General features: G+C 42.9%; 1 long non-coding RNA gene across 2 annotated transcripts in view; it reads left to right on the top strand.

The window, feature by feature from the left end:
- LOC112551323 overlaps nt 1-20,356 on the top strand; it is a 580,314-nt gene that overhangs the window by 282,152 nt on the left and 277,806 nt on the right. The window contains exons 3-4 of one of the 2 annotated variants that reach the window (XR_003095609.1): nt 13,239-13,335; nt 18,549-18,672. This is a non-coding gene — a long non-coding RNA (uncharacterized LOC112551323). Of the gene's footprint in view, nt 1-13,238; nt 13,336-18,548; nt 18,673-20,356 lie in introns of those variants that run through there. The other variant, XR_003095610.1, reaches the window with a different exon arrangement.

Raw genomic sequence — 20,356 nt, 5'->3', positions numbered from 1 at the left:
CCTCTGGGGAGGAGGCTCTTCTCAGCCAGACTGGCTGACCTGCTCCACCAGGCTTTAAACTAAGCCCGCTGGGGGATGCGGGGACTACCACCACTACTGACCCAGTGAGTAATGCTTGCAAAGCCAGAAGGCCAAGATACTTAAGGGAGCCCACCCCTGCCCCAGCCCTGGTACAATCTGTGGGCAAGGCAAGAGCCTCCAAAGGGACACTTGCCTGCCTGTACACAAATGCCAGGAGCTTGGGGAATAAGCAGGATGAACTTGTCCTCCTGCTTAACACAAATAATTATGATGTCATAGGGATAATGGAGACCTGGTGGGATTCCACCCATGACTGGACCACGGGTATAGATGGCTATACCCTGTACAGGAGAGATCGAGTAGATAAAAGGGGCAGGGGTGTAGCTCTCTATGTTTAGGAAAGTTATGCATCCCTGCAAGCTGATGTTAGTGACCAGGGTGGACAACTAGAGACCCTCTGGGTTAAAATCCATGGGAAACACAGCACAGGGGACACAATGGTTGGAGTCTACTACAGACCTCCCACCCAAAGTCAAGAGCTTGACCAGGAGTTCACCTGGGAACTGCTTGAGGCCACATGCTCCAGGACCATGATTGTCATGGGTGACTTCAACTACCCAGACATCTCGTGGGAGGATCACTCAGCAAAATCCAAGCATTCACAAAGCTTCCTATCATGCGTGAATGCCCTCTACCTGACTCAAGAAGTCTACGAGCCAATGAGAGGTAAAGCGCTGCTTGACTTGGTACTGGCTCCTAGGGATGACCTAATTGGTGACCTAGTGATTGATGGGAATCTGGGTGACAGCAACCATGAGCTGATCACCTTCACCATCCACCATAAAGCTGGCAAGTCAGTCAGCAACACTGAAGTCCTTGGCTTCAGGAAAGCCGACTTTGACAAGCTCAGGAGGCTTGTCAGTGAGGCCCTAAGGGACCACAACTCCAGAGGGAGGGGAGTTCAGGAAGAATGGTTGCTCCCCGAGGGAGCGATCCTCAATGCACAAGCTAATTCTAGTCCATCTCAAAGGAAAGGCAGCAAGAGGGCACAGCAGCCCCCCCCTGGCTCTCCAGGGATCTAGCAGACCTCCTGGGGCTAAAAGGAAAGGCATACAAAGGATGGAGGATGAGATTCACCTCCAAGGAGGAATATTCTGCACTGGTCCAGTCCTGCAGGGAGCAAACCAGGAAAGCCAAGGCTGCGACAGAACTCCAACTAGCTTCGAGTATCAAGGACAATAAAAAGTCCTTTTTCAGATATGTGGAGAGCCGGAGGAAAAGCAAGGGCAAAATTGGACCCCTGCTAAACCAGATGGGACAACTGATGCCCAGGAAAAAGCCAATCTATTAAATGGGTACTTTGCATCAGTCTTTCATCAGTCCCATGGGATGCCCATGCCCACTATGTGACAAGGAGGTCTGGGTGAGGGGGATTCCCTGCCCTCCATCTATGCTGACCTCATGAAGGAACACCCTGAGAGGCTGGAAACCTTCAAGTCAGCTGGCCCTGAAAATCTACACCCCAGGGTTCTCAAGGAACTGGCGAGCATCATAGCCCAGTCTCTGGCACAGATCTTTGAGAACTCCTGATGCTCTGGTGTAGTGCCTGAAGACTGGAAGAAGGCCAATGTTGTGCCTATCTTCAAGAAAGGGAGGAAAGTGGATCCAGAAAACTATAGGCCCATCAGCCTCACCTCTATCCCAGGGAAGTTCCTAGAAAAGTTTATTAAAGAGTCCATCCTTAATGGACTGGTGAACACCAACATCCTGAGGGATAGCCAGCACAGGCTTGTTGCGGGTAGGTCTAGCTTGACCAATCTCATTTCCTTTTATGACCAGGTGACCTATCTCCTGGACAAGAGATCGATGTCATATATCTTGACTTCAAAAAAGCCTTCTATCTGGTATCCCATGATCACCTCTTGGCCAAATTGGCCAACTGTGGCCTTGGGTCCACCACGATCTGCTGGCTGGGAAATTGGCTCCATGGTCAGACCCAGTGACACCAAACTTTGGGGCAAAGCATCCACACCTGAAGACAGGAGAGTGATGCAGTCTGACCTGGACAGGCTCAGCAAATGGGCGGATGAGAACATGATGGTGTTTTACACTGAAAAATGCAAGGTTCTCCACCTTGGGAGGAAAAACCTGCAGCATCCTTATAGGCTTGGCAGTGCTACACTGTCAAGCACTACGGAAGAAAGAGACTCGGGAGTCATCAATAACCACAAGATGAACATAAGCCTTCAGTGTGATGCTGTGGCTAGTAAAGCAACCAAAATGCTGGCTTGCATCCATAGATGCTTCTCAAGCAAATCCCGGGACATCATTCTCCCATTGTACTCGGCCTTGGTGAGGCCACAGCTGGAGTACTGCGTCCAGTTTTGGGCCCCAGAATTCAAAAAGGATGTGGAGAATCTTGAGAGAGTCCAGAAAAGAGCCACACACGAGCAGAGGTCAGGAAAACAGACCTTACGACCACAGGCTGAGAGCTATGGGGCTCTTTAGCCTGTAAAAGCGCAGGCTCAGGGGTGATCTGATGGCCACCTATAAGTTTATCAGGGGTAACCACCAGTATCTGAGGGAATGTTTATTCACCAGAGCGCCCCAAGGGATAAGGAGGTCGAATGGTTATAAACTACTGCAAGACCATTTCAGGCTGGACATAAGGAAGAATTTCTTTACTGTCCGAGCCCCCAAGGTCTGGAACAGCCTGCCATCAGAGGTGGTTCAAGCACCTACATTGAACACTTTCAAGAAAAAATTGGATGCTTATCTTGCTGGGATTTTATGACCCCAGCTGACTTCCTGCCTTCGGGCGGGGAGCTGGACTTGATGGTCTTCTGAGGTCCCTTCCAGCCCTAATATCTATGAATCTATGAACTACCAGTCCCGGGGTTCACAGAGTAAAGGTACATGTGGCCAGTACACAAATTTACTCTGAGGTTCTCTCTGGAATGTCACATGTCAGCAGCCTGGAGATTGAAGGCCAAGATCCTGCACCCAGTGGGGTGGGTGAGAGGCTGGTGGTGTGCCCTCTGGCCATGGTGACCTTGGGTTCACCTCTTCGGGACCCTTTTGTTGCTCAGAAATCCTGCTTTTATACCCTTTTCCCCTCCTTAACTTTTCATTTCTGGACATCATTGATTATTTTTTACTGTGGTCTGTCCTGTCAGCATATTCCTTTATTTCACAAACCCACCACATGCATATATTCTACTTTGTCCATTTACCAAAACCAGAAATCGCTAGGGCTCTGTACTTGGGCACTGACCTGGCACCAATGCGGCAAAGTCCCTTATCTGTTATGGAATAGTGTGGTAAATGTATTCAATTTTCTAGCCTGTGTGTCTGCTTTCTGCTTGCCTGTGTCAGTCACAGTGGGCCTTGAGGAAACTTTGTCACAAACAGGCTTTTAAAAATCAGTTAACCATTGCTATTTCCCTGGACCACTGTTCTAATGCAATATCTACTTTATCTGCAGGCAAATTACCAAAAGCAAACCTCTAAATACCATTTTCTAGCCATCGGGGAGTTTCATATCTTAGAGAACATTTATTTTGATTCATACTGGCACCCATGCACACCCATGTGCAGAGACATTTGAATTGAATCTCCCTGGATTAGTGAGGAATGACTACTGGAAAGACTTTGAGGGACTTTGAATTACAAAATTACCTTGCTTTCAATTCATCAGTATGTGTTGATCTCCTTCTGCAAAGTCCTTTTGAAGGGCCAGAAGCATGATGGGAGGGGTTACTTTGCGTAGGGGAAGCAACGTATTGCTTATTTTTTACTTAATTATTTCTGGGCTTTTTGAATGAGAAGCTGGTGATTTTCTTGTCTAGAGTGTGTTAAGTTTATGTCAAAGATATCTAGAGAACTAGATTGTCCCTTTGTTTTATCATCTGTTAATAACCCAATAAATAAATCATGAATAGCTCTTCAAGTCTATAGCAGTAGGGATTTCATTGCTGTCCAGACCACACTTGGGATCTCTGAGTAGAATAAAAGGCCAGTAGATGATATCTGGCTGGTTGCTTTTTATGCTTGTGATGTGGTGCTGGATTTGTTGTTCTCTTTTTCTTATCTTATAGATTTAATGATATTTGAAGCACCCTTGAGGCTTCAGATAGGCTTTTAAATGTAAATTAATATACTATATTCCCTTATGTTCCTGTGTGCTAGGGCTGTCTCTAGTGGACCTTTGCTCACAGGAATAAATTTCAGACCAGATTACTCTGAACCATCATTTCATTTCCATTCATACAAAGCCATAGTACCCAGCCTGCCAGGCTCCCTACAGACCCAGAAGCCTGGCCCAGAGTAGTAGGGCAGGCTGCTGCCCAATCCCACTCCAGCCTGGGAAGCTCCACTCCAGGGATTCCTCCCTAGGATGACTTGCCCAAAATTCTCGCCGGGGGGGGGGGGGGGGGGGGGGTGGTGGTGGCTAGATGACACATGAGAAGGAATACTCCACCCCATGCATTGATTTGGAGTTGCTGGTGGGGAAGGAGGGGGAGGTTAGCCTGGGACTAGGCATACGGTGCATGGGAGCCACTGACCCATGGTCTGAGGAACCAGGAAGGGGCCCACTCCAGGGTGCAGCAGTGCAGGAGGGGAGGCAGATCAGGCTGTCTGAGACTGAAGCCAGGACTGGCACTGACTCAGTCCACCTTCCAGAGCCAATTCACTACCCTGGGCAACTGGCAGTCCTAACCATAGACACAGGCCCCAAAGAGATTGGGGGGGGAGTGCGGGGCAGGGGTGGCCCACCAGCCAGGACTCTATAGGCCCAGGTCCTGCTGCTGGGGTACGGTGCAGCCTCTGCAAATGTAGGCAGCCTTCTGGGCTCTGGTCCAATTTCTGGAGTGGGCAACATTCCACAGTTTTTCTTTATTATGCAGCAAGAAAAAATTGGCAGCTGCAATATTTAATTAAACTGAAGAGCAGCAGTTTAGTGTGTGGCATTTCCCCTGCTCCTGGTTTTGTGTTTGTTAAGTTGAACCTTCACAGCTGCCCATCCTCCTCCCTTCCTCAACATCATAACCACCTGGTACAGGCAAAGTCTTTCCCCACTCTTTCAAAGTTAACTGAGAAGAAGATTCCAAGTTCTGGAGTGGGCAACATTGAAGTTTTTGTTTAATAAACACTAATAGTTTGACAGCTTCAACATTTGATGAAAACAAGGAATGTCTCTTCCTCATGCCACATTCCCCTGCACCCCAGTGTGTGCCCTTGGTGTGGTTGGGAAGGGAGACAGTGCCTGGGGAGCCTGTGTGTGAGCAGCACTGCCTGTGATGCATGGCCAGTCAAGCCTGTGGCAAGAAACCCATTGGTCCAGTGCTAGGGCATGGGCACTCAAAGCCCTCTGGCCCTGCTCAGTGAAAGAGGGCTTCTGGTCTACGCAGATGAGGAGCTACTTGGCCAGGGCTTTATGGATCCAGACAGCCTGCTGCAGTGCAGTGCAGGGCCAGGGCCTCCATTGGCAGCTGCAGGGTATGCTGGGTGGACGTGTGTGGTGTAGCCACCTAATGGCTCATGGACATGATGATACATTACTGCATCAGGTCCAGGTGGGCAGCTGTGATGTCCTTGCCAGCCAATCAGGGGCATCTCAGCTGTTCAACTCTACTTAGGAGTCTTCAACAGCCCTTGGAGCCTGAGGGGCATTCTGAGAGGCATGTGAGAGCCCCCCCGCCCCACCACCACTTGCTTCGTTTGAGTTAATGTGTGTTCTTCTTCCTCCTAACCTAAACAAGAGTGCTTAAAGTAAAGCTCAAGCACTCCCTCCGCAGGCTTCTTAAACACCTATATTTAGTAGGGGTATTTAGTAGGGGTGTGTGAAGCAGGGAGTATTCAATTTGGATTCAGATTTGGCCCGATTCAGAGGACAGTGATTCGATTTGCTGATTCAGGTCACTGTCCCAATTGAATTCAGTTGAATCTGAAGATTCAGTTCTGATTCAGAGAATCAGTGACTTGGCCATAGAAACAGCTTTATATGTTTTTTCTACATACCTCAAGGTACAGGTATGGCTTGTGAATGCTGAGTTGATGGGGCAGATGGAGCATCCCACAAGAGTGCAGGGGTGTCCCCCACATGCTCGGTGGCAGACCTGCAAGTGGACAGGAAGTACTTCCAGTCAACTTTATGATCCACCACCGAGCAGGCGGGAGGACCTCCCCTCACTTCCCCCCTTCTCAGTAATCAGCCATGGGGGGGACCCTGGGTGCCCCCCCAGACCCAGGAGGCACCAGTGTCTGAACCAGGAGGTGGGGGAGTCCACTGCATGTTCCATGGTACACCCAGAAGTGGACTGGAAATACTTCCGGTCCACTTCCAGGTCTGTCACCGAGCATGTGGGGGACCCCCTGTGCTCCCATGGGAGGCTCCATCCACCCCAGCATCTCAGCCTTCATGAGCCATGTCTGGTACCTTGAGGTATGTAGAAAAAAACATAAAACTGTGTCTATGGCCAAATCATTGAATCTCTCCAAATCAAATCAGAGGCTTATGATTCAATTCAGAGAGCTTAATGTGTCTCCTGATTCAATTCGGATTTGGAGATTTAGCCACCAAATCAGGCTGAATCTCCTCTGAATCAAATCAGCTACTGAAGCTTCGCAGAGCCCTAGTATTTAGCCTGAGTGTCTGGAACATATAGCATCTTCTATTCCCTTCCCCAAATACCTGGCAATCTGTTTGTATTCAGGAATTGGCTTTTTAGTGCTTTGTGTTGTGGCAGTTCATGAAGGGGCACTGGAGCACAGTAGCTGGTACAACTACCTCTTTTTCTGAAATGGAGGAAGCAACAGAGATTGAGGAGCAGACAGCTACCAAGAGTGCCAGGATATTATCAAGGCTCTCTGAAACTGCTGGCAGGTATGCACAAGTATGTGCACTAATGAGATTTCCACCATTCTAAAGTGAAATTTTGTGAGAATATTTTTTCTCCATTATTTGGGTTTGCTTCATTCAGACTCCAATCCATCCTGAAATTCAGAGTTGAGAGTGGCAGGTGTATTTTAGGTCTCTATCTTGACTTAGCACAAATTGCAAACCATTTATTTTTTACATGGTGTATGTCCTGAATATATAATCCAGCTCCCTTTCTTTACTGCAAGAGAGAACTTCAAGATTTAATTGAATTTCAGACGCATCATGGAAAAAAGAGAGGATAGAGAATTGTAACTTAATATAGTATGAATTAGGTGACCATTCATTAATTGTCTTGTTCTGAAAAATATTATTAGTTCAAATATCATAGTATTTTACCAGGTATGCATGCAGGTTCTGTATCATTTGATTTCTCTTACAATTTCATGAATGATAACAGCTGTGATACAATGAAGACGTTTTTCCTGATATCTAGCCTAAATCTGCTGTCAGTTTGTGACGATTGTTCTTTGCTACCCCAAGAGGCACCCTGGTGAACAGAGCATCTCCGATCCCTTGCTATGTCCCCCTAATGAATTTGTAGGCAGCCAAAAGATTACCTCTCAGCCTTCTCTTGTGATAGTATTACCTTTGTTTTACAAATATGTTTCAAAACCTTTCTTGTGAACATGAATATTTTTCTGTGTGCAAATGTGCAGTTCCAAATCACAGTCTTCCTAGAGTATGTGTTTAAACAAAGCACTGTATTATACTGTTTTCTAGTTAGTAATATATCAGTGCCCTAGTTTTACTTCAGCTAGGCAAACTAAATAATGGGAGAAAATATTTTTAAAATTAACTCAAGGCAAATTAAAACAAATAAACCAAGACCTGTTCCTTATAACACAATACCAGTCAAGACCTTAGATGGCAATACCACTCAGTTTACTCTCTTTTTCCATTCCCATTCTTTTCAGTAGAAGGTATTAATCAGTAAACAAGGCCATCCAGTATGTATTAAAACTATTTAAAACAAAGTTAAACCTAAAGCTCTAGATTTTTCCAGGCTTTTGTACTATTAATTTATCTACTACACACATTATTTTTCTTCCATATCTTCTAAAACCAGTGTAATATGTATGATCCTAAATAGAATATCCTGACTTCTGTTTTTAACTGATATCAGGAATTATTGATTCATGAGGTTAATGCTGCTGATATAAAGCCCAGATCAATAGCACACTATGCTGACATTGATGAGAAAGAGAGGTTTATAATATTATGATATATATTTGTCAGGATAACTTTGGATGACTTTTGACTGCTGATGGAAGGTGGAAGTGAAAGAATTCCCTTTTTGTGCCTATGTGCATCTGTCGCAGCAGATCAGATAGGAAGCCAGCAAAAGCACAGCTACAGTAGGCAGATCAAAGATGTTTTTTGTTCAGCTTTCTATCAGGTAGCAGTTTCTGAGATGCACAAAAGCTTCTGGGCTTGTTTGTTTTGTCATGTGTGTGTTTTTTTGTTTTTCTTTCTTTTTGGGCCTTTGTTTTCTCCTAAACAGATTCATGAACACACATAAATTGTCAAAAGGAAAACACAAAATTGTGCTTTTGCTCTTCTTTCTCTGGAATAAAAACCTCAGATGCAAATCTTTTCTGCTTTACCACTGCAGGAAGCAGAAGGTCTCATAGGTATGGTGTGCAGGATTTGGCTCTCCTAAAATATTTTTCACCATAAATGTGAAATTTAAGTGCACAAGGATTGCAGTGATCACATTTTATCTCCTGTATAGTGGAGGCCTTAGGATTTCACTCAGTAATTCCTGCAGAGAAGAGATTGACCAATCAGCCAAGTCATAAGCATAATGATAGGTGGGTGAGTAGGACATGACATCTGGGCCCAACCTAAGGGTGGTGGAGGGGGAAAACAAGTGGAGATAAGGAGGTGCTTTTGTCTCGCCTCCTACACCCCTGAACTCTGCTCCTTCCCTGCAGCAGCTCTGGCTCTGGCAGCAGGGTGTCTCAGACGGCCAGAGCCGACTCGAGGTGATTTAGAAATTACTCGTTCGCTGGGCAGGCTGGGGAATGGAGGGGCAGACAAAGCTTAGTGGTTGCAAAAACTTTACTTACGCCGCTTGTAGCCACGACGCAGATGGTCTGGTCGTTTGAACAACTATGTGAGTTGTTCCAGCTGGCAAGGATCAAGCCAGTCAATCCGTCCACAAATTAAGCCAGCGGGGAAAGGGTACGTTGAGGATTGCGCTCAGCGACGGGCAGAAGAATTGATAGGTGATCAGTCTATCGATCAGCTCAGCCACAAGTCAGATCTCTTTAGAGGCACTCTGCAGCGTGCTCAAAGTTCTCTGACTTGGGCGGAAGTTGCATGAAATTTTAAACGGCTAGCAAGCCAATTACTAGCCGCCACGTAGGAATAATTTAGAACTGACCAATAGCGGGACACAAATTTGCATTCAAATGGCGGGAACTCTCTTGCACCGGGGTTTTTCTGTTGTAACAAAAACCTTTGCTGTGCAAGAGGCTCTCATGTGGTGGGAAAATTCCATCGTGCCGAGGCACCAAAATCACTGGGTTGTGACACAGGGGAGGCACACAGTATAGAGGAGCAGCTAGAGGTTTGGAGCTAGGCAAGAGGAGAGACCTCTCTTCCTTTTTGACCCCAACAATCGATGTTTAAATGGATATTTATTGTTATGTTGGTGGCAAAAAAGGATGTGACATGCCCCCACCCTCCATAACAGCAAACCCCTGGCCACTGCCCTGCCCTGGGTACACTGCTGGCCAATTATGCCACTGAGGCAGGTGGTGAAGTCAATAAGAATGGAGCCCAAGTGCAAGAGGGGCCTTACAATTATGTGTGCATAATTAGTATTCAGTTGAAATGCCACCCTTCACAAAACATGCATATTTTAAAATGAAGATATTTTGGTAATTTGATCATTATTGGTGCAGGTAGGTTACTTTCATAGATTCATAGATGCTAGGGTCAGAAGGAACCTCAACAGATCATCGAGTCTGACCCCCTGCCTAGGCAGGAAAGCGTGCAGCTTTCTCTTAAAGATCCCCAAGACAGGGGGGAGCAGCACCTTCCTTTGAAGCTCATGCCAAATTTTGGTCATCCTTACCATGAAGAAGTTTTTCCTGATACCTAGACTAAATTTGCTTTCTGTCATTTTGTGACCATTGTTCCTTGCTACCCCAAGAGGTGTCCTGGTGAACAGAGCATCTCCGATCCCTTGCTGTGCCCCACTAATTAATTTGTAGGTGGCCACAAGATCACCTCTCAGCCTTCTCTTATGGAGGCTGAAGAGGTCCAGGTCCCTCCTTTATTTACTTTTTTGAGTCACTGTATTTACTTGCATACCACTTATACATCCCCACCCTCAATCAGTCTTTCAAAATGGGTAAGTCTGAAACAAGGAAGTTGCTTTTTCATAGCTGAAATAGAATCAGAGAAGAACAGAAGCAACCAGACACTGTGCAGGCTAGGTAAAGACAGTAAAAAAGCCCGTGGCTGAATCGATTCAGTCTTTGCAGGTTAGTCTAAGTTGCACAGATTAAATTGAAACAGAAGTAAACAGACATTTACCTTTGATTCAGAAAATGCAGTCACATGCCTGTAGTGGTTCAGGACAGAAGCCAGGGGGCACTAGAACATGGCTCTCTGGCTGTGTTCATTTCCTCTTCCTGCTGCCCCCCAAGGTCTCTGGGTTTGCAGTCCAGACATACAACAACAGCACTCTGCAGGGTTGCTCATCACTTCCTCTTCCTGCTTCCAGGTGCCTCTGGGATTTGTTGTCCACAGTTGCAGCCAGCAGTAAGTTGAAGGGGGGTTAAGAACCTCTTCCCCCCCTCACTGGTCCCAGACCCCACCCAGGGCTTGCCAAGGGGGGCAGTTCTCCCCCTTCTCCCTCCCACCTCCCCTCCGCACACTGGGCTGCATCCCCAGTCAGGGTTTCCCCTCCCACCCCCTTCTCAGCCAGCACTCACTGCTCCAGCTAAGAAGCAGAGGGGCAGGGCTAGCTCTGATCTCTGGAGCAGACAGCACATCTCAGCCTAGGGCTGGAAAGCATGCTGAGGGACTCTGATTTAACTTAAACCAGGAAGGGGTCTGGGACAGAAGTTTCATAAACCAGTTTGACCCAAATCAGTTAAATATGATACTACATTCAACCAGGTTTATCGTAAACCAGTTTCAGCCATTTTGAAAATGGTTTATGTGCACTGAACATCTGTTCTTTCACAGGTTTAAACCAGTTTCTGATCCTTTAAACCAGTTTATGTGTAACTTCTGTCCCTAGCCCTAATGGCTGCCAAGATGTACCTGTAGCTTGACTGAGCACTGTAGCTTGTGTCTGAATCAGTAACTGCATGTAGTCTTATATTTTGATGAGGTTTGTGGTATGGAAACAATATATACTATTAACAGGAACTTTTATAAGAACTACTAATAGGAAAGAAGTAACAGTTATACTACTGCCTTTGCAAGGACTTGTGGCCTATCCTTGCTGCTGTACTGTCACACCAGGAAGCTCTCTTTGTGAGACAGTGTCTTGGAATGCCAGGCCCCCTGGACACTTGGTGTTTCCAGGAGAACTTACTCTATTGTCACACAGTTAGCCATAATTCTGGAGAAACCTTTATTTTTCTACATTTTGCTTTTCCAGGACAAGGCACTTGTCTTATCTGGTTTGTGTATGTGAGAAAATAGAATATAAGCACATCCACAAAAGGTACCTGACATTTAAAATACGAAGCAACTTAAAAACAGAATAAAGTAATACCATAGCATAGTGAAACAAACTCACCCCCTAAAACTCAAAAACAACCTACCCCACCCCACCCATTTCAGCTCCACCATCTCCGCTTAAGAGAGGATCTCCCTGCCCACCCCAACACCCATTCACTAGTTTCATAAAGGATAAACATGTCCTTACCATATTCCCTCCCTTCTCTACCCACTCCCACTCCTTTTCCTTACACCCCTTCCTATTCCCTTAATGTCCCTCCCACGTTGTACCTTCCTCTTTTGTAGTTATCTATAAAAGCCACTCCTCTCCTTCTTGAAAAGAAACACATTATTCAGTTTAATCAATTATAACTAGAAATATAATAGACCTTCCCTGTACCTGCTTCTGTGCCCTCTGAAGGGCAACACCAGTGGGCACATGAGTCCTACTCTTTGGTAGAACTTGCCTTCAGTGTCCAGCCCAGATTAGCCAGTGGTCTCCATAAAGCGTGCAGGCTGGCTTGTCTCTATCAAGTTCAGGAGGCCTGCTGTGGATCATGTTGGTTGTCATCCAGAGCCAGGAGTTGAGTAGTGGACAGAGGGGAAGAGAAAATGATCTTACTGTTTAGTAATAGTCACTAGTCTATTGTACACCTCAGCTAATTCACTTTAGCCTTCTCTTTTAAGAGCTTTCTTTTTCTTGTGTTGAGCTTTGGCTATGCAGAATTAGCCAACTGTGCTGTGCTTTCAATGACTGTCACTAAAAACATTATAGAAAAATGTCTCCAGTAGCTCCTCCTGCATTCACCAGGATTTGTCATTTTTCTTTGGCTGATCTAAAAAATTAAAAAAAATTATCTGGGGGTAGTTACTATTTTTTATAGTAACAAGCACATGATCAATTGGTACTGTGATAATGAATAACAATAGTCTTGATAATTTATCAAATTTATTTCACTTGTGTCCTATTTATTCATTCATTTATTTGTTCATTCATCTAGGTACTCATTCTTGCTATGCTGCTTACCTTTTTTATATGATTGTTTAAATATACCTTCAGTTCAGCACTTGGTAAATCAGTTTACGATTCTGGTCTAACCTATGATGTTGAGTGCACAGTTGAACTGCAGAACAATCAGAACGTAACACAACATTTCATACTAACCACACCATTAACTCAAGTCATCACAATGCCATCTCCTAAGAAGAGAAATCTTTGTATGTTTGTTTTCATGCTGTGATGAATGATAGGAAGGAAATCCAGCCACAACAGTATATCCAAATTATCACAGACTTCTTAGCATGATGCACTTCAGTCATGCCCATTGGCAATAAAAGTCCCACAGGTTTTTAAGCGGCTTGTTAGGAACATGACAGTTTCGTTCCACTGCATACTTTCTCAGTTGGGGGCTTGCTTAAAGGAGCCACTCCCCTTTATACTTAATGTAAAATGTGCATAAAGAAAAGATTCTGTGCGCCATTATTTTTTTTATGTTGAGACATTCCTTACCTTTTGAATACACTAAACTCATAATATACAAAAACTGATGATAATGAATGTTTTATTCTTGCACACTTGCTTTGACAGACACTTGTGACCCAACTGGTTGATGACTTGGGGAAATGAGCTAAGCAGTGAAGTGTACTTCCCTGACATTTTGGATGATATGGCAGTATACTGACAGGTAGAGTTTGTCTTTTTTTCTTTTTTTTTTCCTTCTTTCTTTCCTTCCTTGTTTCTATGTATAAATCTTCACAGCTGCTGAAAATCTGCACTAAATCAAGTCATCTCATACTTTTAAAAAATCAATTTTGCTTTTAGGGTAAAACATTTTATTTCATTGTTTAAGTGTATTTTGAATAAAATGCATACCAGTTATAGGCCCATGAAACTGACATAAAAGACTTGTGGAAAAAATGGAGCACATTTGGTGCACATCTCAACAGCAATACTTGATTCAGTTCAAAGGCCTGTACAAGTGACCAGTTCTGTAGAAGGAACTATATTTACAGATGCCTGTACTGTATGTTATGCCTTTCAGACTATTTCAATTTACATGCAGATTGGAGGAAATGAAAGTCCTTTTACAGTCTGCTCTGTGCCTCTTAAAAGACAGAAATTCATTTTCTCTTTTTGAGCTCCACTTTTATGATACTTTTTCTCGTAATTACAGGGTATTACTTTTGTCAAATGGGATATGTCTCATTTCAAAGGCATACCTCAGCAGAAGCTCTTTCAGAGAGGGAAAAAAGACAATGTCACAGCCTCCCTCATGTTTATTAATATTAATATGCTACTGTCTAGTTCAATTGTTGCTCACAGAATCCATTCCAAGATGCTTTTCCAATATTGATGGCAGGCATCTAATGCTGGGGAACAGAAGCTATTGATAATGTTTCATCCAAACTTATTTAAAGTTCACATCAGACAAAGACAGCCTTTATAAGCATTGCATTGTCATGTGTTTGATGGCAATTATAAAGCACTCTGAGGTAGGAGTCACAATGAGTTGGAATCTGCAGCTATAACCCTAGGAGATGGCAATCATTTTATATTAGTTAGTTGTTTTGGAGTGATGCTTTCTGGGGTGGGAAGGAAAACAGTGCAAGTCTTTGAATAAATATGGCATATTTGAGGTCTTACTACTTTGTGTTGTGCTGTTTTCTAAGCAGTTGAGGTTTTTTGGCCCAGGTCAGTCAGCATTTGGAGGGATACTTTCAAGGACTCTCTCTGCATCATTAGACACAAAATAAATTACTTATAGGAATCCATAGATGCCCATCTTTCTGCTGAATTAGTACTACAGCAATGTCCCAGCAGAGTGGCAGGGGATAACATAATACTGAATGTACTGTTGTTTGGATGGGATGCACTTTTAATGTCCAGGCAAGTGCTGGTCATTAAGGATTCCATAAAAATCATCTTTACAGTAAGATATTTGTCATGTTGCCCTGACCAAATTTCATTTTGTACAAAACTATTCTGTGTTTACTTTTGCAGTTGTCATTCAGCCTTATCTTTCTAATGTGTCTAAAGCAGCTATGATGTTGATGGTGTCAAACAAAAGTTAGATTCTACTACTAAACTAGCTACACATTATTAATTATTCCAAGAGCATGGCATGGTAGATGTGTATATATATTTTTAATTTTAGAAATGACTTTAAACCACCAAATTCTAATAAAAAAAAATTGGAAATGTTTCGATTCAGACTTCTCTGTTTTGAGATGAACTAAGCAGTGCAATTGTCAAATGTTGCTACTGTGTGTCTCCCCTCACTGAACAATGTTGTGCTATCCAAGTTGAATAAGAAAATAGTATGAAGAAAGTCTTGTTGATTCTGGCCTGATGCTTAATTTAAAGTTCTCTGATTTGACTACCAGGATCATCTTGATTAGATTGATTGTGAGTTGTGGTGAAGAAGTAGTGTTTGCTACCATCAGTTGAAAACAGCTTTCCTATCTAATGTGGAAGTCTGAGATGGTTTTCAAACTTCCTGAAGTCATGGAACCCTGTCATATCATTTCTTCTGCTGTGAAGCCCCTTCCCCTATCCTAAAGACTGACAATGGAGCCAGGCAACTTGGCCTAGCAATGGTGGTACACTGCCTCCTGGCCTGCTCTACCATCACCCCCAGTCTCTTTGTGGAACTCCAGGGTTCTATGGGACATAGCTTGAAAACCACTGAAAACATACATTACTATGTTCAAGTGTGTTTTCTTGTTGTTTTTACCATTGCTTTAGAGTTGGAATTACAAGTGGCTCGTTTTGGGGAATGTTGTCTGGTAATGTGGCACTAGACTGCAGCTAGTTCTGTTTTTTTCAAGGCTTGATAACATGCTCATCGTCAAGAATGAAGATCCACAATGATAGCAAGTACAGGAATTAATGGGGGCCGGGGGAAGGGGCAAAAGGGAACACAGTTGTCTTTTGCACATAAAGCACCCTATGCCTTAATGAATTCAACTTTTGGTATAAGCTCACATATGTGAGAAATATATTAATGTAAATATAACAAACCTCTAATATGTGTGTTTAAGCTGAGGTGAGAACATGTGTGTTTGTGAGTGTATAATGGGAAGAGATCACTCAGGGCAGCAGAATGCTGTTGAGTACTCTTAGTTGTGGCATGTTCAAGTGCTGCTCTTTAGCTACAAAATTCTCGGTGTGGATTTCAAATTGCTTAGGAAGTAAAAATGCGCACACACGTGCACGCACACACCCGGCAAAAGGGATTACAGTTGTTCTTTTCTCCCCCAGGCTTTTACAGCTGGACTCACAAGTCATGTCATCTGAAAGTTAGTATGACACAGACAATAATCCAGGTCATCATAATATCATCCACTCTGGCAAAACCAACTGGAGTAAATAAACAAGCAAAAATGTAAAATCCCTTTGTTATAATCAAAGAAATACTACAGGAGAGATGAAGTCGGCTTGGTTTTAGGACAACAATCCATAATTTATTTTGCAGATGTCTCTGTAATTTAAACAGCAGGCAGAACAACCACACAGTTGTAGATGCTCTGGGGAAAGGATACCCAGAGCCTCGTAAATCATGGTGAGGATTAAAAGCAATGAACATTCATCTTCTTAACCTCGTAAAGCAATATTGCAAAGCCAAGGATTACAATTTACTGTGCATGTAATCTTTGTTCAGGGATAAAGGGTGTCAGCTTTTTTAAAAGCTTCTCTCAATTAACAATGGCATGTGCCTTTTGGGAAAGGAGCAAGAAAAATAGTTTCAAAGTTGACTTAACATGAGTTCCTTCCTATTGAAAGAACATTTAGTAAGAGCTTTTTCTATGAAGAAAAAAGAAAAAGGAACAGAAGCCTGGATCTGATGGCAATTTGTTTGCTATTAAGAAATTACGTTTTTCCCTTCTTTCTAGAACTGCAGGTGAAACTTGACTTAATACACAGGAAATTTGGGGGGAAATGGGCTTCTCATCTCATGCATTTCATTTCTGGACTTCAAAACAACTTCTTACCCTGCTTGATTTAAGGGTGTGCTTTGCAGAAACTCAGTATTATTCACTAGCACTCATACTGTATGCTACATTTCCTCCACTGAGCAAGTGGAGTTTTAATGGCTCCAAGGCCAAGGTTTACCAAGATTTATAAAGTAAATCTCTAAAATTAATCTCTTAATTCTCTGGATGCCAAAGTAGGTGGACTCATTTTAAAAAATACTGAACAATCAGCGGTACCTATTTAATTCAATCACACATGACTTCATTGGGAGTTGCCCAAAATTGTCCGCTTATTCAGATATCTGTATATGGAGTTTAAAAGCCTAACTTAGGCGTTTACAAGTTTGGCCTTCAGTTGCATAGAATTATTTTATGTTTTCATCCCCATGCAGTCTTGTTTTGAATGGTCCAGAACAATGTGATTTTTTTGAGTTTTAAGTATCATTTGTTTTTGAAAAATTCCAGCTGCTTGAGGGAACTCAGTCATTTACATTGTGAAATATTTTTAAAGTGTGTCACTTTTTTCCTCTCTTGTTTTTCCTGCCACTATAATATCCTCAGATTTAAAGGGTTTGTTTTTTTTTTACTTTTCCATTGAATTTTCTAATAGAATCACTGTTGATAGGTCTGTGCTTCCTATATTCCTCTCCCATACCATCACAGCTGGGCTTTTCTCCCCAAGATTGAAAATGTTAAGCAATAGGGAAACAGGCACATGAACAATGCAGTGTTTAGCTCCCTAGATTATAGGAGTGGGGTGATATTTATATCTTTAAAACATAATTTAATGCCTTTTAGCCTCTTCTGCAGCCCTACTTTTCCTCTGCAGTGAACAAAGCTTGGGCACTTGAGTCTGGTGCCCCAGGCATCCACTTAGAGAGGGTGCCAAAATGGCAGCCAGCACTGCTGCCAGCCCAGTGTTTGTACTGCCAGGTCACAGTTATGCCTCTGATTTCGTTCAGACCTTATCACTTCCATCCCCTCCCTTCTATAAAACCTTATTTCTCCTCCTACATCCTTTACAAAGGCCTTCTGCAATCTTACTGCCTGTATTGGTTGACTTTTAAAGTCATTTCACTCCTAAATGGTCTTATGCTGCCAACTTTATCTTACTGGCTGTGGAGCTTAAAGATGCCCATGAGCCTTTGTGTGTCACTAAGAAAAATTAGATATGGAAACAGACAAGTACTAAGGGAAATTCAGCATTTTGGTTGCAACTCCATGTCATTAATAATTTGATTCTGTTTTTTAAGGCCCATTGCTTTCTTCATGATTTTCCTGAATGCAAAAATCCCTTAATTCATGTCATTATACAATCTGAATCATGAATCATTTTATTCTAATGGAAATGGCAAAGGATGGTTGGCCCTACTGCAAGTGTTATTCCCTTGGGATCCTTGAGCCAGAGCTTTAAAAGACATCAAAAGCTATTTTGAGAGCAAAAGGGATAAGTCTTTGAAAATGGTTGTGGATGGTTATGTCCATGCTCTTATAAATAATCATAGAGAGCTTGAAATAAAACTTCAAATGGTTGGAGTCTAACATCTGAGTCAATGCCATATGCCAAAGCAATACTTAATGTTTCTCTGTTGACTCGGATGGGATCCTGTTAGTGCTTTGCTTTTGAAAATCTGACCATTTAAAATACTGAAATGTGGATGGCAGAGCTGTTTTCTCCTGTTTGGGGGGTGGGGGAAGTAATGTCTAGAAAAATGTGTCCAAAAACACATTTTTGAGAGAGCAGTATGGGTCTGAGTATAAAGGTTGTATTTTTCTTTTTTATTAGTTTGATTAGTTCAACATTTTTCTTCTGAATTTATTGCTGTGCATTTGTTTATAGATTCTTCTTCCTTTTTGGATCTGAATCTTATCGTGTTACATTAATTCTATAGTTAATTCATTTTTGTTGTTGTGTCTTTTGCAGTCTGTCTCCTTGTAATTTGGTAAAACATTTCCAATACTATCAGTAAATGGATTAAAAGACTACATTCAAAAGGATTTGGCTGCTGCAGCATCACAGCATTTTGTAGCAAGGTAGGAAGGAGTTCCTGATTCTGCTGCCAGTGTTATCATTACCAAGAATCAATCCACAAAATACCTTAACATTTACAAATCAGCTTTTAAAATGCTAAATAGTGTTCTGCCTGGGAAGTTTGAGCTCTGCCAATTGCAACCTATCAGGGAGGAACATCCTAGGGGGCGGGGTTGTATATCATCCAACCATAGTACTTCCTTCTACCCTGCACTATGTAGGCTACTCCATTCTTTAGAAGTGCAGGCACTGCAGTTACCACAAACTTTCAGGTGGGTAGAGATGACATCCTGGGAGGCAACTCCTCTAATTTGCACACACAAATACTGGTCAGAATTTAGCTTGGTACGAGGAGAGAAATGGCAAGTTATAATAATTTTTCTTCTCAAATTTATTGACATTTTGTGATCCAAGACAACATTTGATCATGTGTCTCTGATTAATACCTCTTTTATCTGGTATTTTAATAACTATTTGCCTTAAAAGCATGTGAAATAATTTGGGATTTCTTATGTTTTTATTAGTCAGTGGAGGGACACTGTGTAGACAAAACACCCCTTACTTTTCAACGCAACATATAGGGATTTATCTAATCAAGACCTGCTAGTGATCATCAGACTGACTTTAATATATGTTTTACTTCTGATAGCACTTAGATCAGCTAACACTACAACATTTCCAAAATAAATTTGGGCCTCATTATACTAAACGCATACAAGAACAGATATGTAGAAAATTGCATTCATGTTGTTGTTGAAATTCCTTTTTGTTTGTTTTAAAAACATTTCGAACAATCGCATCATGTTTATGTATATTTTTGTTCCACTACTCTTTTCAATCCCTCTATCCCTTTTTTGTTTCCTTTCCCTTTTTTTCTCTTCCCCTCTGGTCTCTTCTCCTGCAGTGTTGAATTGGGAAAAGATCACTAGGGAAGATTTGTTTTCCTATTGGAAGCTTTGTAGAAGAAGAAAAAACATAATAAAAAGTACCAAGGAGTTTAAAAAAATACTTACCCCCAAGTAACTATAGGCCTGTAAGCCTCACCTCAGCGCCAGGAAGATCTTGGAGAGAATCATCAAGGAGCACATCTGTGAGGGGCCTGCAGGGGAGATTATACTCAGGGGCAATCAGCATGGGTTCGTCAGAGGCAGGTCCTACCTGAACAACCTGATTGCCTTTTATGACCAAGTAACTAAATCCTTGGATGACGGTGTCACAGTGGACATAGTCTTTCTAGACGTTAAGAAGGCTCTTTGACACTGTCTCTTACCCCATCCTCATCAATAAATTAAGCGACTGTGGCATTGATGCCTGCAAAGTTGGATGGGTAAAAAATTGACTGATGGGACGCACCCAGAGAGTAGTGGTGGACAGGTTGTATTCAACCTGGTGAGATGCGAGCAGTGGGGTTCCCCAGGGCTCAGTCCTCAGGCCCACACTGTTTAACATCTTCATCAGAGACTTGGGCGAGGGGGTGGAAAGCACGCTGTCCAAGTTTGCTGATGACACTAAGATGTGGGGTGAGGTGGACACACTTGAAGGGAGAAGGAGGCTGTAACTAGATTTAGACAGACTACAAAAGTGGGCAGATGAGAATAGGATGGGGTTTAACGTAGACAAATGCAGGGTGCTGCACCTTGGGAGAAGGAATCCACAGCGTACATACAGGCTGGGGAGTTCCCTTCTTGAAAGCACAGAGG

This window comes from Alligator sinensis, unplaced genomic scaffold, assembly GCF_000455745.1.
Source record: "Alligator sinensis unplaced genomic scaffold, ASM45574v1 scaffold1150_1, whole genome shotgun sequence".
Classification (NCBI taxonomy): domain Eukaryota; kingdom Metazoa; phylum Chordata; order Crocodylia; family Alligatoridae; genus Alligator; species Alligator sinensis.
This window is presented reverse-complemented; position numbering and strand designations above follow the sequence as displayed.